This window comes from Astyanax mexicanus, chromosome 8 (assembly GCF_023375975.1).
Source record: "Astyanax mexicanus isolate ESR-SI-001 chromosome 8, AstMex3_surface, whole genome shotgun sequence".
Classification (NCBI taxonomy): Eukaryota; Metazoa; Chordata; class Actinopteri; order Characiformes; family Acestrorhamphidae; genus Astyanax; species Astyanax mexicanus.
This window is the reverse complement of record NC_064415.1, coordinates 43185734-43203848: the sequence shown is the minus strand read 5'-3', so window position 1 is coordinate 43203848 and position 18115 is coordinate 43185734. Positions and strand designations below refer to the sequence as shown.

The 18115-nt window shown below is 38.4% G+C and overlaps 1 long non-coding RNA gene across 1 annotated transcript; it reads right to left on the bottom strand.

The window, feature by feature from the left end:
- Nucleotides 1-13620: 13620 nt before the first annotated feature.
- LOC111189357 (uncharacterized) lies at nt 13621-17343 on the bottom strand. Its single transcript, XR_007440518.1, has 3 exons — nt 17255-17343; nt 16248-16280; nt 13621-13735 (listed from the first exon to the last, which is right to left on the bottom strand). It is a non-coding gene; the product is annotated as an uncharacterized LOC111189357 (long non-coding RNA).
- Nucleotides 17344-18115: the final 772 nt, after the last annotated feature.

Sequence of the window (18115 nt, the reverse complement as noted above, 5' to 3'; positions counted from 1 at the left end):
GGCTATGCAAGTTTGCCCTCTTGGTGTGAGTATGTGATAGTTTATTGGCGTATGTATTATCTTGACCCTGGCCAATGGGTATTCCAGCTTTGCACCCAGTAATTCTGCAGAGGCAGAAGCGAAAAAATATTACATTTTCTACCATTTTTCTTCCAATTTATCTGGCCAATTGTCCCACCCATTCAGCTGCTAGCCAGCTGTATTCCCCCCATCACAAGTGATGCAACAGAACACAAGAAGGGTGAGGACTAGCACATGCTTGAAGGAAAGTGCAGCAACTGGGTTCTGATACATGATGTGGGGAGAGAGCGCCAGCTTTGCCATCAAGCTGCCGGCGCTCAGAGGGAGCAAAATTGGCCCTGCTCCCTCCGGGTGGGTAGATGGCGCTCTGTCCCCACATCACTCAAGGGTGATGTCCGCAGCACAGGGCATCTGTGAGCTGATGTATCAGAACTGAGTCACTGTGCTATCCTCTGAGCACACTGTGATGCTACTCGGCAAGGCTGCATCAGCAGCAGCTCGAAAAAAGGGGGTGACTGACTTCACATGTATCAGAGCAGGCATGTTATTCACATGTCATAGGCTATTATTCACAAATAGAGAAAAAATGGAACACGGGTGAACCTTCACACGAGTGCCCGGCCGACCGAAATTACTCCAAAGGGGCATGAACAACTCATCCATGAGGTCCCAAAAGAACCCAGAACAACATTTAATGAACTCACTTGCATCAGTTAAGGTCAGTGTTAATGATTCAGTAATAAGAAAGAGACTGGGTAATAAGAATAAGAAGAAAGAGAAATGGTCTCCATGGGAGAATTCCAAGGCAAAATCACTGCTGACCAAAGAGAACAGAACAGCCCATCTCACATTTACCAACAAACATCTTGATAATCCCCCAGAACTTTGGGTAAATATTCTTCAGATTTCTGAGACAAAAGTAGAAATTTTTGGAAAGTGTGTGTCCCGTTACATCTGGTGTAAAACTAACACTCAATGAAAAAATTGGTCTGGTGAGGGGGGTAGGGGCTGGCAACCTATGAATTTGATCTACAGGCCCAGCTGCAACACCTGTAGGTCAATATGCCACTGTACAGAACCTGTATGACTCCATGCTCAGAACCTCCATTCAATTGTACATATTTCCCCAATTTCCCCATCTTTACTTTCACACATATCAAACAATCAATCAACCTTTATTTTTACTCAATAATTCATTGATTTCATTTTACAACTTAAAGAGACTTAAAAAACAATACATATTAATACAAATTTAAATTAAGTATTTAATCAGGAGAGCTTGAATAAGGAACTTCATAAACAAAACAATAAAAAAATTAAATGGTAAGAGCATTATGAAAACAAGGAAAAAATATATGATTTAATTAAGATAAATACAATAATTCAGAATAAAAGCATAAGTGCACAGTTTAAAATATGAATCAATAAAATAAAGAGATAAATAATTCGATAACAAAATATAAACACAAATAAAGTAATAGAGGACTAAAATATTAATAGGTAGCTAAAATAACACCAAGATGATAAAGAAAGTAAGTGATGGAAATAAAATAAAAGGTAAAACAGAAGATAAAATAAATAAAAGGACAAAATAAATTAAATAAAATGGTAAATGGCCAAAAAGTAAAACAGGAAATAAAATAAATAAAATGATGAAATTAATCAAAATAAATGAAAAATAAAAATGCTAAAAGGTAAAACAGAAAATTAGATAAATAAAATGACAAAATATATTAAAAAAATAAAGTTTAATTAATTTAATTCATAACAACAATGAACCTCTTGGTATGTTTTTTGCATTGCAGATCTCAGCGCAGTTCAGTTGTAGTCTTTTAACGTGTCCTGCTGTTCATGCAGTGCGCTGCTTCAGTCTGACAGCTACACTTTGGCTGGTGCTCATTAGTGTCTGATTGTGAGTGAGTAACGATAGCACAATAATAACTGATGATCATGCAGCAGGACAGCTGATACAAAGCAGATCATCAAGCTGCATCAGATCTGACGTCCAATTCCACACAGGCACGTTCACCATTTGATTCATTCCTGGCATGACCACTTAGTGTCCTTGTCAGCCCCCAATAGAAGACGAAACTTTGTTAAAGTGCCAGAGATTGATTTAAAAAATGCTTACAGCCAATGATCTGCACATCCTGAACCGATGTCCTCAAAGCTACATATTGATTTCAGGAGACATTTAATAGTTGTTTTAAGTAAAGTGATTTTATTAGCTGCGCACCATCTACGCTGCGTCCAATAGGATGCACTCTATTCTAATTAATGAATTCAGCTACTTTAAAGTGCACGCACTGCTGACTCAGGTGTTTAACTGTGCACACACAGCCTGTATACTCTCAGCAGACGTGCACTGCTGAGAGAATAAAAGAGCAAATATAACACATGAATCTGAAGTTACAAGAGTTCTATTGTATATTGTCAATGTCCAGTGAAAAACATGTTTCTCCAAAATGATGACTTTACAGGAGAAGGCAAAAATGTATTTCTGAGAAATGTTAGAGCATTTTTATTGGTCCATTCTTCTTTCAAAAATCCATTTTTTGGGCCAGAGAAGCTTATCAACACAATGGCTGTGCAAAAACATGGACGCCATGGTTCCATTCCCCTCCCCTGTTCCATATACATTAAGCCAAAACTGTCCACCATGTTGTCAAATTTGCAACCATGTCTAATTTAGGAACACTAAGAGCTTTATCTTACACCTTGTGCGTGGTGCAATTTGATGCTCATTGCTACCTTACACCACACCAACAGTCTGTTTTGACGCTGTGTGCCTTGTTGTTGAAATATCGACAGAGATTGTGAATATACTGCATCTACACTGATGGGGGGTGGAGGTATGTTCAGGTAAATTTGTGATGTATTGCTATCTTGACAACAGAAAACACAGGTGCGCTACAGAATGAATACAAATGAATACAATATGAACTTTTTTAGAATGTTCTATTTCTGCATAAATATGATCTAAAACATCATCAGATTTTCACACATCATAAACATAGATTAAGAGAACTCTTTAAAAAATGAGACAAAAATATTATACTCAATCATTTATTTGATGAGAAAACGATCCAATATTACATATTTGTAAGTGATAAAAGTATGTGGATCTTTGATTTTAGTATCTGGTGTGAGCCACCCCCCCACCCCCCCTTGCAGTAATAACTGCAGCCACACATTTCAGGTAACTGCTGATCAGTCCTGCACAGCGGCTTGGAGGAATTTTAGCCCATATCTCTGTACAGAACAGTTTCAACTCTGGGATGTCGTTGGGTTTTCTCACGTTAACTGCTCATTTCAGATTTTTCCACAACATTCCTGAGGTCCTCGGACATATACATTTTGTGTATATGTGTATTTGTGTATATTGTGTATATGTGTATATTTATGTCTCACACCTGATTGATTAACAACACATTCAAACTAACTGCTAATCCTAGAGGTTCACACACTTTTGCCACTCTTACATATCTTTTTTCTTAAACAATACATTACCAAGTATAATATTTTTTATAATATTTTGTCTTATTAGTTTAACTTGGTTCTCTTTATCTACTTTTAGGACATCTGATGATGTGTTAAGTCTTATTGATGCAGAAATATAGAACATTCTAAAGGGTTCACAAACTTTTAAGCACCACTGTATGTGTGTGTGTGTGTGTGGATATGTGGATGTGTAGGCCACACACACACACACACACACACACACACACTCACTCACACACTGTATACACACACTTACACTCAGTGTGAGCTTGGCTGGTGTTTGTGGCTGGCACTGATTGTGCAGCAGCTGGTGTGTGCAGCAGTTAACTGGGCTTGGCTGTAGGTCTCTGAAGCCTCAACCTGCCCTTCAGCTCAGCCGGCTCTGCCCTGCCCATCAGCCTCTATTAACAAAGACACACAGCGCACACAAAACAAACGAGACGGCACAGGCGCGCTGCCCTGGCACCGCTCCAGCCCTCCTCCGTCACCGAGCCCGGCCGGCCGGGCATCGCCATGGCGACCACACACTCCTGCGCTCGCTCACACACACAGACACACACACACCTCGTGCAGTCCGGCAGCGGAGCAGCTGGTGGAGGGGAAGGTTGGACTGGTCGGAGTGGAGCACGGCGGGTCTGCAGCAGCACAGCGAATAAAAGCTAATCTGTCAGCTCTGCGAAGCTCCGATCAATCCGCGTCTTATTCGCCCACAATCACTCTTTGTGGCCCGGCGCTGGGCGGAGGACCGTCAGCGGCAAATGAGGCCCACTTTTGTTGCACGCTTTTCCCGGCTTGGCAATGCAGCTGTCAGATGTTTAGTCTCTTCCCTCGGTTTGTTTTCCTTTCACTGCAGAGTCTGTCAACATGCCTGTTTCTTAAAGAGTCACTAAACCGCCTGTTTTTAGTCAACTTCACCCTCAGCTCAAATTTGAAAAATGATTAAAAATGGAAAGATTGTTTGAGAGGGGGCACCAAGTGGTCCAGCCATGTAAAACTCTGCCACTATGAGTGGGAGGTCGCAGGTTCGAACCCCAGCTCATGCAGCTTTGCGCTCAGAGGGAGCAAAATTGGCCCTGCTTCCTCCGGGTGGATAGATGGCGCTCTCTTCTCACATCACTGAAGGGTGATGTTGATCAGCACAGGGCGTCTGTGAGCTGGTGTATCAGAACCAAGTTGCTGCGCTTGAGCACCTGCCCTTACAGCCCCCAAAGTGTATTTATAGTGCCCGTCTTCCATAAAACACCCCACCTTCTCACACAAAATATTCCGCCAGCAAAACCCACAAGTCCGACTTTACGCACCTGCCCCTCCGAATGTCTCTGCATGGCCCTGATGATGTGATGCTACTCGAAAAGAGGCAGTGTGTCGGAGGAGGCATGTGATAGTATTCATCCTCCTGGTTTGTTGGGGCATCACTAGTGATAGGGGGAGTCCTAATGAGTGGGTTGAGTAATTGGCTGGCTAGAATTGGGGAGAAAATGGGGAAAATATGTTTTGGGTGGGGCACTGGGTGATGTATGGGTTTAGGTGTAGGCACAAGGGAAAGTTGAGCAAGAAGAAGGCTGAGCATTGTGGCTCTGATAGCGGTGAGACGCAGATGGTTGGTCGTCACCAGGGGGTGGTGTTATTGATTAACTGATTTGTATATTGTGAGTGTCCGAGTACCAAAGTACACCAAAACATCATCCACGCCTATAGCACAGTTGAACTTGTGAGGTAGCAGCGCTGCAAAGGCAAAAATTACCACAATAAAAGCATTTTTTTAATTTTAGTTAAGATTTTTGGATCATCTACCTTAAAGAAAACCTATTTAATCAATGCTTCCCGAAAAACAGCAACTTTAGAATCATTATGATCTTCCTCAAATATCTTTCTGTCATTTCCATTCTGGGCTGAACTGCTGCTACTGCACTATGTAACTTTGGTGAAGCAGCATGGGATCTCTTGTAAAAACTGTATAATTCTATATAACTACAGTCATATTTATATATTTATGTAAAATCCCATAATATTGCTATATACAGCTCCAGAACAAAAAATAGAAAGTACTTAAGGAATCAATATTTGGTGGAACAACCCTGTTTTTTATTATGCTTTACAAACTGTTATTTCCATGCACTTTTCCCCAGCTGCCATTTGCCATTCTGTTTGTAGGTCACTTGATGTCATCCTGCAGTAACTGACTGACAGGAAGATGGATGGTCACAAGCCATCAAACCAAGCTCTGGGAGTGGCATAATGCCACCCAAAAGCAGTGTGAAAGACTGGTGGAGAGCATACCAAGAAACATGAAAGCTGGGAAGAAGCAACACATCAGTTGCATTGTGATTCAAGTAATTAACTCTTGACAAGTTCAGCACAGCTGTTAACTGAAAGCCTGAATTCCAGGTGACTCTCCCTGGAAGCTGTTAAAGATGTTTAAATTTACACTGTTTGTGTAATATATAATTCCATACTTTTGACTGGTATTTTATATATCAGTATTTAAAATGGAAATAGACAAATGTCTGTTTGAATAAAACAGCTGAGCTTCAACAGAACAAAGAACGAAACTAAATATGACTCAGGCTTCAGGAGGCCTCAGCGGCCTGAGAAAGGACCATATCTGCTTCAAAGTTTTCCTCCAGATAAGCATCTGTCTATTCTAAAGGTAAATCCTCTACTCCGGGGGTTGCCAGTAAGTGACAAATTCAAACTGATTGAAGACGAACTCAGAGTGCTGTCTCAGGGAGGGGGAGGGGCTGATGAGTGCACACCATAATCCCCCACACTGTAAAAAGTGAAGCATGGAGCTATTCATTCAAGCTAATAAATATGATTGAACACATAGTACAATTATTGACTTTATTGTGAAACTCAACCTTTTTGAATTTTGATGTGTCAATTTTGATTCAGACTAAATTAATTACAATTCTGAAGGAAATAAACCAAATGTTTTGGTTCCACTGAAATCATACTCGAAGAAAAGAGATAAGGATGTAATATTTTTAATTTGAATCAAACATGAATTGCGCATGCGCACTGTGGAGCACGGGAGAAGTTGTAGAGAAGTGCTTCAGAGCACTGAGGGAGAGAGGGAGAAAGTGCCTGAACGCGCTCGCGAGAGAGAGAATGAGAGAGAGAGAAAGTGCCTGAACGCGCTCGCGAGATAGCAACGCATGCTTATGGTATTGTGGCGTCGGGACTGGAGGGGGGGCGAAGGAATTATGGGAGCTCACCCTGTTGGGGGAAGTGGGTGTTTTTCTGCGTGTTTATGTTACTGTTTATCCCAGAGTTTCATGTCATGTTTTATTATCACTGTTCTAGTATTATTCATGTAGTTATCAGTTATGTGGTTGTTTTGTGTAAGTGCCTCACCCTTTGTGTGTTTTCTGTGTGTGGGAGTGGGGTTAGCTGCGTTGGAGCTGTAGTTAGTTTTACTTTCAAAAGTGGAATCCCATGTAAATCCAGCTCTTAGTGTCCTCCTCAGAGCAAAATAAAAAGAGCAAGAGAGCACTGAAACGAATCTCGCTGGTAATCCGTCCTCTTCCACGCCACAGTAACTTCTGGAACTTCTGAATATGCTGCCATGTTTTTTTTTTTTTAAGTTCGGTTCAATTTAAATGTATTAGTTTGGTTCCGAAACTGAAATGTAAAGAATTTAACTTGGATCAAGGTGAATAATTAATATTGGGTCGAGTGAAGTAATATGGTTTATGTCAAAATAAAATAATCAGGTTGTAACAATTGACTTTATTTAGATTGAGTGAAGTCAAATAGTTTAGATGCAACAAATGGACATCAATTTTTTTAATTTGAGCAGGGCTACACTTTTTACAGTGCAAGAGCCCTTTGCAGCCTGCAGTGACAGCAGCAGCAGCAGCAGCAGCAGTGCTGTTTTCAGGACTCATAAAAGTTTAACGCTAACACTGCCCTTTAAAACGCTCATAAAAAAACAGCATGAGCTGTGCAATTGGATTCTTCACACATTCCCAGCTGAAACTGGAAGTTGGGAGAAGATAAACCTGGTTTAATTGTATACAAACAAATAAACAAACCCAAAAGGTCCATACTAGTGGTGGCCATTAAAAGGCCGCAATATCCATAGAGGGGCCAACTATTATTTCATCATTTGTACATTTGAAATGTACACAGTAAAATCCTTAGAGTTCGTTTTGTGCCAAAAGTTTTAGGAAAAAAAAAACATTTTAAAAATTAAAAGGAAAAGGTATGTGTTGAAAAAAACTGAAAAAAATACATACATATATACATATATAAAAATATATAACACATTTTAGTGTGGGAGGTTTCATGGCTAAATTGGAGCAGCCTGGTGGCCAATCTTCATTAATTGTACATTGCACCAATAAGAGCAGAGTGTGAAGGTTCAATTAGCAGGGTAAGAGCACAGTTTTGCTCAAAATATTGCAATGCACACAATATTATGGGTGACATACCAGAGTTCAAAAGAGGACAAATTGTTGGTGCACGTCTTGCTGGAACATCTGTGACCAAGACAGCAAGTCTTTGTGATGTATCAAGAGCCACGGTATCCAGGGTAATGTCAGCGTACCACCAAGAAGGACGAACCACATCCAACGGCTGATCAAATCACGGCAGAATTCAATGTGCACCTCAACTCTCCTGTTTCCACCAGAACTGTCTGTCAGGACGATAAATTATTGTGGTCTATATGAAAACTGTTGCATTTGTTTTATTTGTTTCTTGCTTCTCTATTTATTTATTTAAGTTTTTTTTAAGATTGCAGATTTACTCTTTTTGTGTATAATCTCATTTAACTTTAATTTAATTAAAATTTTACACATATTTTTACTGTAGACACAGACAAATTGAATGACAGAACAGGGGCACTACAGGGAGCCAATCAGATTTCAGCTGGGGCCATTGCTCTTGTGAACCGCCAGTAGTCCATCCAACCAACTGCTAGAGAGAGGTGTCATCAAGAAAGTGATACAGCACTGATAAAGTTTTTTTTTAAATCAGATTATTATATTAACATTTCTGTTATTGCTATTTTAGCAGTCTGTTTTTGTAGAGTTTCTTATAGGGGAAATCCACCAACAACTCAAAAAGTTCCCCATTAGCTGTATTCAAAAAGCAGTTTATCATTATCTACTGATTTCTGCATTTGTTTGTGTTACAGCGGCTTCAGATAATATTCAGGTTTATATCATCTGTGAGAATAAACCTACAATGTGATCTCAGAGATTTACAGTGTGGCATGATTGTTGGTGTCAGAAAAAAATATTTCTCTATTTGACTCAAATTGACTCAAAACTGATGACAGATGGTTAGAGCTGACAGAAAAGCTACAGTAACTCAGATGTGGTAAACAGAAATGCTGGTGCTGTTTTCCCTCCACTTCAGGAAGCCCTCATGTCTATGTTACCTTCTGGCTCTTTCCTTTTAGTTAGGATTTTTCAGTTTTATCTGCTGAAACTGTGAGCCACACTCTGATAATGATAATCTGTTCACTCAAAATCATGACTGTCATTCTTTCCAGGCTGATAATGATGAAGGTTTGACCATCTGTCTCTCATGCTACCTACTTCAGACCAGCTGTTCACCTTCTATCAACTGTTACCTGCTCCGGACTAGTTGTCCAATCCCTATTGCAGACTGCGGTAAAGTTTATATGGACTCAATATTTGCTACTATTATTATTACCACCATTAATTAACATTATTCCTACCACTACTATAAAAATATCAGCAATGAGAAAACATGGACTGAATTTTACAAAAAAGTCTACTGGTTTAAAATTGTATACAGCACCTTTAATGCTTCTATACATTGATAGATGATAGTTTGGGGACGTTTTTGGTATCTCATATATATATGTCAGCATCAAAATGTTTAATATTAATTTAGTTTTGGATATTAAATCAAATGGTTATATTTACTCTACTCTACTATAGACATTTCAAATCCTTGGCACCATTTTTAACTTGATTAACTTTTCATTTTTAATTTTAATTTTTTCCTTCTTTAAAACAATTTGTCCACAGAAACAGACCAAATTTTGGTTATGTGTTGCTTTAATTTCATGCATTTAGGTCTGGAAGGGAAATTCATACTTCTAAAGGCATGCCTTACACATGCATCTCTGGACAATCTGAGGAATATTTTAGATGACAGGGTTTACCTTGATAAGGAATAAAAGGATAGATTTAACTTAGTCATTGCTTTACAGAGAATTACAAAAAGTGTACTGGATTAAAACTCTATACAGCACCTTTAATGCCTTTACAAGTTGATAGCTGATGACAGTTTCAGGAAGTGTTTGGTTCAAATGTGTTTTTTTTTTCTTTAAAATATTATTTTATTCTTTTACTTTTTTGTTTGCTTCACATTTCTTTGGTTTTAATATGAGTTAATGATATACTAAGGTCTGAGGTTCCCCTTCTGAAGTCTCCATTGCTCCACCAGCCGCTCACGTTCAGTAAAACTGAGCCGGATCCTCTTTCAGAGGCTGTACGTGTGACGTAAGTTCGTAAAGACGCGTGGCGTTGCCAGAAGTACTCTGGTGAAAAGCGACCAGAAACCCCAGTTTTTAGAATGAATATATTAGGCTTAGCAGGGACGGTGGTTCCAGCATACTGGTACCATTAAACACATTATTTTATCCCTTCTCCACTCAGAAACGCTTCTGCTTTAAACTTAGAAACAAAATAATACAGACTGCCACTGCCACACATGTTTTTTAATTATTTTACAATTTTCTAAAGCCATCCAAACTATGAAGAAAAACATGGAATTATTGACTGAACCAAAAATTGTTACATTTATATCATTAATTATATTTTAAATGCTTCAACGTAGCATCTCTTGCTTAGGTAGAGACAGCTTCGACATCTTGGCTGGATTTTCTCAGTCAGCTTTATGAGGTAGCGTCACCTGGAATTCAGGTTTTCAGTTAACAGCTGTGCTGAACTTATCAAGAGTTCATTTTTATTACTTGAATTTCTTGCTCTTTTACAAGTTTAAGAGCATCCGTTGTGAAGTTGTGAAGAGGTAGAAGTATCCTCAAGTGCCATCACAGAGCTCATCAAAGCTTACGATGAAACTGGGTCTCATCAGGACTTACCCTGTCCCAGAAAAGAAAGACCAAGAGTTACCTCTGTTGCATAAGATAAGTTCATCAGCATCAGATAAGTTACCAGCCTCAGAAAGCACAAGTTAACTGCTTGCCAAGATAAGAGCCACCTAAATACTTATTTTACTACATTTTACTACATGATTTCTTATTATGTGTTTCTTCATCATTCCGTCTGGATGACTTTAAGTATTAATTTACAATGTAGGAAAATAATAATAAAAAAAATAAAAACTTTAAATGTAAAAGTGTGTTCTAACTTTTTTAATTAGGCTCTAATATTGATTCAGGCGCCTGAACACTGCACTTTTTAACAACAAAAATCAACACATACTGAGTAAAACATTTTATATATATAAGAGCTCCGAATCAATCAGCTTTGATTTGATGCATTGATAAATTGAAGTAGCGTTCGCTGTGTGCTGCATTATAGACGCTGTGATGCTGTGGGTCTGTTCTTTTCTGAGCTGAAACTGCGCAGAGCTCAGCGCTGCTGCCCTTGATCAAATTCGTACAATAATGTGACGAGCTGCAGACATGAACCCGATGACTCCTGTGCTGTCTGACGCGCTCTGGTTACAGTACAGTACACACACAGAGAAACGGCCGGCCGTCCGGATGATAAATCTCCGAGATTACAGTGTGCGAGGAAGGCTAAAGCCCAATCACTGCCGCCATTGAATTGAGCGCAGTAAATTACAATGATTCTGAGAGGTGGCTACGCAAATAAGACGCCGGACACTAACCGTGAGCAGCTGCCGAGCGCCTGCGCATCTCGCCCGGGCCGCTATATATCACCCACAATTACAGATCAGGCTGAAGATGATCTGCATTCAGCTGACACTTTTACTGCAGGCCTGATGTGTCTGGTCGCTCGGCGGAGGAGGGCCCACCGCGGGCACGTTTCAGAGAAGAGAAGAGAGGAGAAGAGAGGAAAAGAAAAGAGGGTGGGGATCTGTGTTAGCTGCTCGTTGGCGTAGGATAGAAGAGCTTAAAGCAGCAGTAGAGTCGTGATCAGTCAGCTTGAGCGGCTGCTGGAGGAAAGTCTGACAGATGACAGTCATCCAGCTGGCGTAATCGCTTTTACTGCGGCAGGCTGGAGCTGTGGAGCTGTGTGACGACACCACAGCATCGAATTATACTGCCTGATCAAGTGAAATATCCTCTACCTCTCTACCTGCCACTACACTCTTAGAGATAAATGTTTATATTTAGAGTATAATTAGCAGATGCCCTTATTTTTTTTTATTTTTAAATAAAATTATTTTTAATTTTTGCCATTTTCTCCCCAATTTATACGGCCAATTACCCAACCCACTCATTAGGACTCCCCCTATCACTAGCGACGCCCCAACACACAAGAAGCGTAAAGACTAACCCATGCTTCCTTCGACTCGGTTCCGATACATCAGCTCACAGACGCCCTGTGCTGCAGACATCACCCTAGGAGTGATGTGGGGAGAGAGCGCCATCTACCCACCTGGAGGGAGCAGGGCCAATTTTGCTCCCTCTGAGCGCCGGCAGCTTGATGGCAAAAGCTGCATGAGCGGGGGTTCGAACCTGCAACCTCCCGCTCATAGTGGCAGCGCTTTAGACCGCTGGACCACTCGGCGCCCAGATGCCCTTATTAAGAGTGACTTATAAAAGTGCTTCCGAAAATATCCAACACTAGAGTTTAGAGACTAGGTTTAAGAGATACATCAAGCTTTGATAATGTTTAGACCCTCAAAGAATGATTTTTTGGTTAGTTTAGAAACTAACCTAAAACTCTTTGAAAAGATTACTTTTTTTAGCCGCAGTTTGAAGACCGCAGTCCCTATTTTAGCAATCTATAGCAGACCACTCAATTGTCTCAATCATGCAGCTTGGTTTAGGGGCAGGTCGATGTGTTTTTATTAATGGGAGGGTGCAAAAATCACACCTTGCGCAGCTGGAAAAACACAAAAAAAAATGCATGTACCAATTCCCTTAATTAATCATGGGTGTGTTTTGGGCTTAATGTAAAATAATAAACCAATCAGTGTGCCAGTCATAATTCCCTTTAAGATTCAGGTGCGCTCTGACACTATTTCCAGCCACCAAGCTAGAAAAACGCCAGATATTTAACTGAACAGACCTCAATTCGAGATCACCACACCCATCAGCTTTAACATATTCCTAAAAGCGTGAAAATAGAGAATATAATATTGATGGGGTGTAAGACAGCAAAGAGAGCATCACGATGCGCCTTGCGCAAGGTGTACGATAGGGCCCAATGAGTGATTCTGCTGTTCTGACAGCCAGTGGAACTTTGTTTTCTGTGGGTCTTGAGTGATGGTGGGTCCAGCCAAGCCAGACTGAAAGCTTGAATAGTTCTTGGTGGCATCCTAGAGGCTTTGATGATGATGAGGAGCTGGTCCAATTTTGGCTTCGTAGGCCAGAATCAGGGTTTTAAATCTGACACGGGCTACGATAAGAAACAAGTGGAAGGGAACGCAGCAAAGGAGTCTGCTGCATTCTGAAGTAGTTGCAGGGGTTTGGTGGCTCACCATGGAAGACCAGCCAGAAAGGAGTTGCAATAGTCAAGTCTTGAGATGGCAACCCAGCTAACAAAAACACGTCCGGAGGACGTCCCCCGAACCAACACCGCGAACGTCCCCAGGACGGGCATTTTGTAGGGTCGCCAAAATGTTGCAGCGGACGTCCTCATAGGACGTTTGTAGGACCACCAGGGAACCTTCACGGGACGTCCAGGGGACGTTGATGGAAAGTCCTCTAAACGTCGTTAGTAACGTTCTTAGGACGTTTCTAGAACCACCTGAGGACTCCGAGGGGACGCTTATGGGAAGTGTTTTAAAGGTTTTGTTTAACGTTCTTAGGACGTTCATAGGACCCCGAAATAACATCCAGGGGACTCTGATGAGACGTTTATACAACATACTTAGGACGTTTGTAGGACCTCCTGGTAACACGGACTATGATGGGACAGTAAATGCTTGTAGCGTAAAATTAGACACAAAAAGTGATGATGCAAAAACCTTTATTGTAACAATAATAAACTGTGAACATGAACTGATCTTGAAAATGTGTGGTGTGCTCGCTGTCAGCGTCTCAAGCCTCCTCTCCCTGGGATGAAGCCTAAGAGAATAAACAAAGAAGTATTTTTGTTCATTTTCAATTTTGTGATCTCTTCATACAACATATATTAACTGTACTTAATATATAATGAAAATCCACGGACTGGACATGCAGTATGATGGTTTAATACAGCTATACCACGGCAAGTGCAATACTAAATACTGACTAAATAAACTGACTGAATTATTACAAAAATGAAAAACAATGATTATTTTTTCTAATTCATTTCAATTGTTATTTTAAATATTAACGCGTGTTTCACACCGAGCGCAAAAAAATAAACCACAGGGAAATGGCTTCCGATGTAACTTATAAAACAAATAGAACCACATTAAATATTATAAATGTAGTGCAAAGTGTCTGGTTATATTATTGTTAGAATCATAGTAGTGACAATTTACAAGAGGGGGAAGTAAAAAAAATGAATATGAATTTATGCAGATCAACTGGATACAAATATAAAAGCTTATGTTGTAGGAACTGCAATGAAAATGATTATGATAAAAAGTGGCATTTTAATAGCATGTATTATTATTATTATTATTATTATTATTATTATTATTATTATTATTTTATAATTTGAAAAAGAATTGGTATTAATAATAGCGTCAAGTATTATTATTCTACTACCACTGCCAATAATAATAATAATAATAGTTTATTTTTTATTAGTATTAATTTCGTTCTTTACTTATTTTACACGCACAAGTGCCTGTCTAATTTGTTTAATTTCATCCCCAGACGCGAATTTGCTTTTTCCGTTTTTTTTTTTCAGTATTACAAGTCTTAGTAATTTTCTTTGGTTGTGTGGAGTTTTTCGTTTCTTTTTTTTTTAAATTCGTTAGACTATATTTTTGTCAACATTTTGGGTTTATTTTCGCTTGTTATTTTTCTAATAATAATAGTAATTACATAATTTACTTTTACGGTTACAGTTACGGTACAGTTGTAGCTGGTTACTTTTATAGTGGAGTAACTCTTTTTGGAGAAGTAACTAGTAACTAGTTACTTTTTCAAAGTAACGTGCCCAACACTGAATATAACGTACAAAAAACGCAAATATGGTAATTATGAATAATAATTCTAATAAACAAGGCATATTTCGCTTTAAATGTTTATTTTCTGAAAGGATATACAGCTAAATAGGCTAGATAACTGAAAAGCAGAGATTCTAATCTTTAAAATGGCATATTGGGTGCCTATAATTATTTTAATAAACACAGCCAGATATTAATTATGACATATTTCTGGGCCGCCGGCGGGCCAGGGCGTGTTAAGAGGTTAATGATGTGTATTGGGCTCTACAAAATACGCTAAGTCGACATTGCAAACGTTGCGCAATAGCTGACAATTCAAGATTATTTCCATATCTCTGTTTACCGGCTGCAACTAGAGTCTGTCCTCTGGAAAACAAGCTCGTTAATTTTAAACATTTGGCAGCTTCTTCTTCCATCTTCTTCTTTTTTTTTAATCTGGCTTTTTCGGCTCCACCTGGCCTCTTTACCTCCATCACAGCCAGTGACGCTTCGTCCTATTCTATTGCTATATTTAATTTTATCGCTCCAGAAAAGACCACTCGTGGGCGCAACCAACTCAAACATTTGGGAGAGGAGAATTCCCTCAGAAGGTTAAACACATCTAATCTACTGCGAAGTAGTGGCTGATGAATAGAGAATGCATACATAGTTGAATGTAAATGAATGCAAGAATAAGATTAGATAAGGGCCACTCCGAGCACACTAAGCTCTGCCAAGGATTAATTCAGCTTCTTTGTTATTTCCTTTGGTATTTTTTTAACATAAACTGAATTTTATGAGCTCAAATAATGGATTTTTAATTTTATATTGAGACCAAAAAAATAGCTAACAAAGAATGAAAACAACAGGAGGGTCAATACAACAACAACAACAACAACAACAACAACAATAATAATAATAATAATAATAATAATAATAATAATAATAATAATATACCTTTATTTTATGACTTATGAACTCGCTCGCAAATTAAAGAGTAACCAGCATAGGGTATGTGCTTATTTGTCGACTAAAACACTAATACCAAGATAAATACAAAAACCATATATCGAAAATAGTTATTTTACATGAGTTTGTTCATTGAAACACCTCCAAAGCGGTCCTCATGTGAGATATTATTTATTGTCATCATATCAGAAGCTTGTTTGATAAATCAGAGCTTAATGATGTTAAATGTTAGTCGGAGGCCGCTTGTCACATGATATGTAAATATAACCAATAGTATCGGGATAAGACGGGAATTGTATTCCAGCAGCTTGAGTGAAGTCCCGGTACGGAGCCACAAGTCCAGCAATGCCAAATGCCAAAAAGTAAAATGTTAAATTACTTGTAATGTCTATTAATGTGGTTATATTTGTCTATCTTTAAAAAAAATCCAGTTTATTGAACACTTAAAAATATAAAATTAACTATAATTATTGTATAGTAATAAAACATTAAGTATAATGTGGGTCGTTCTAGATCATTGGACTTACCGTTTTAGGGAACATGCTGCCAGATGAATAGGGCTAGAGAAAAAAAGATAAACAAAACTGTCAATAGCCATATTTTGCATGAATACATTAAATACATTATAAGCATGCCTTAAATAACAAATAGTGATTTTTGCGTGTCTGGGGAATGAGATATTCTTATCCGTGTTTTATCTCTTGCCCTTGCTGCTCTGCACTGGCAGAAGGCGTTGCATCATTTCATTTGGGGTCGAGTTTCTATGTGATATGAGCAGGCTTCGGGCTGAGAGGTAAGTTTTTGTTTTATATAACTTATAGAGATTTATAGTTGTTTTACTACATTTTATTGTAAATTGTACAACAGTGCTTATTATTAGGTTGTAAAAGCATACAATAAGCGTACATTAACTAAATATTTTGCTTGTAGGACAGCTAGCCACTACTCAAACCTAGCTAGCTTGATAATGTTAGAGTTAGCTAGTTAGCTTGCAAGCTAATGTATGTTAACGTTAGCGTCGGCTGAGCCGAGCCATAGATCATTTATTTAACACTAAAATTACATTTGGTAACATAATTAATTGCCTTGACCGTATACTTTAGAAATAGTCTCAAACTCACCAGGCAGAGATTCTCTTTATGGCATTGACTTTGATTAGCGTTTCGTTAGCCTAACTAGCTGGCTAACTAGCTAAGTTAGCTAGGGTTACGTAATGAACGTATTCTTGAGGGTTGACTGAAACTCATCTTGTTCGTAATTCGCGCACCGTATTATTATTATTATTATTATTATTATTATTATTATTACGTTAACTAACCATAAAATGTAGCGTCCTTTGCTAAACTATCTAATTGACACTCCCCCTGAAAGTATATTTACGAAGATTTGAAATAGCAACTTGCAAGCTAGCAGATATATAAGGTACACACCGATTTAAATTAACACTATTTACATGTAATAAAAGTAACAACAATACCAATAATGAAAAATGAATCAAATTAACTATGGAAACTGTAAATATTGTATGTTATACCGTCAAAAAGTGTTGTCAGACCACAAACTAGCGGAGCTGAGGTAAAATAACCGTTACTGTCAGAAACCTCACGAGACCAAAACTGGCTCGTGCGCCCACAGCTGTGCGCCGCGTGCGCTACTAGTCAGTCACCTTCCATTAAACTTTTTACAATATTTTTTTATTTATAAGAATGAAATATATTTATAAATTGCATAAAACCTTTCTTTATATATAGCATAGATATTTTTATTGTTATTATTTTCCAAAATCTTAATAATGTGAAATGTTTCATGTCTGTTAGATACATTTTAAATATATATAGAGTGTGTCAGTGGCATTGTTGTATTTAGTTGGTTCTTTCAATAAGTTGATTACCTGTTAATTTTCTTTGTCTCCAGTGAGCTGTGTTCATTTTCCTTTTTTTCATTTGATCTGCTGCACACCATCCTTTTTGGAGACTGCTGTGCTGCACCTATCTAAACCACCATTCCCTATTTTATGGATGGAAAGCTGCAAGTTTACAATCTTCTCTTGTAATAAGGTAAGGATATTCTTGTTGTCAGAGAAAAACACTTTGTGTGTGTGTGTGTGTGTATATATATATACGTATACGTATATATATTTATATATATATATACACACACACACACACACACACACATATATATATATATATATATATATATATATATATATATATATATATATATATATATATATATATATATATACGCATATTTACATGGAGTGACCCAGGTCTTTCTGTGTGGAGTTGGCACATTCTCCCTGTTCCCTCACAGTCCAAATATATTGAAATAAATTTGACCTGTAACATACCAGACCACAATTGTAACCTGAACAAAACAATGTATTAACATT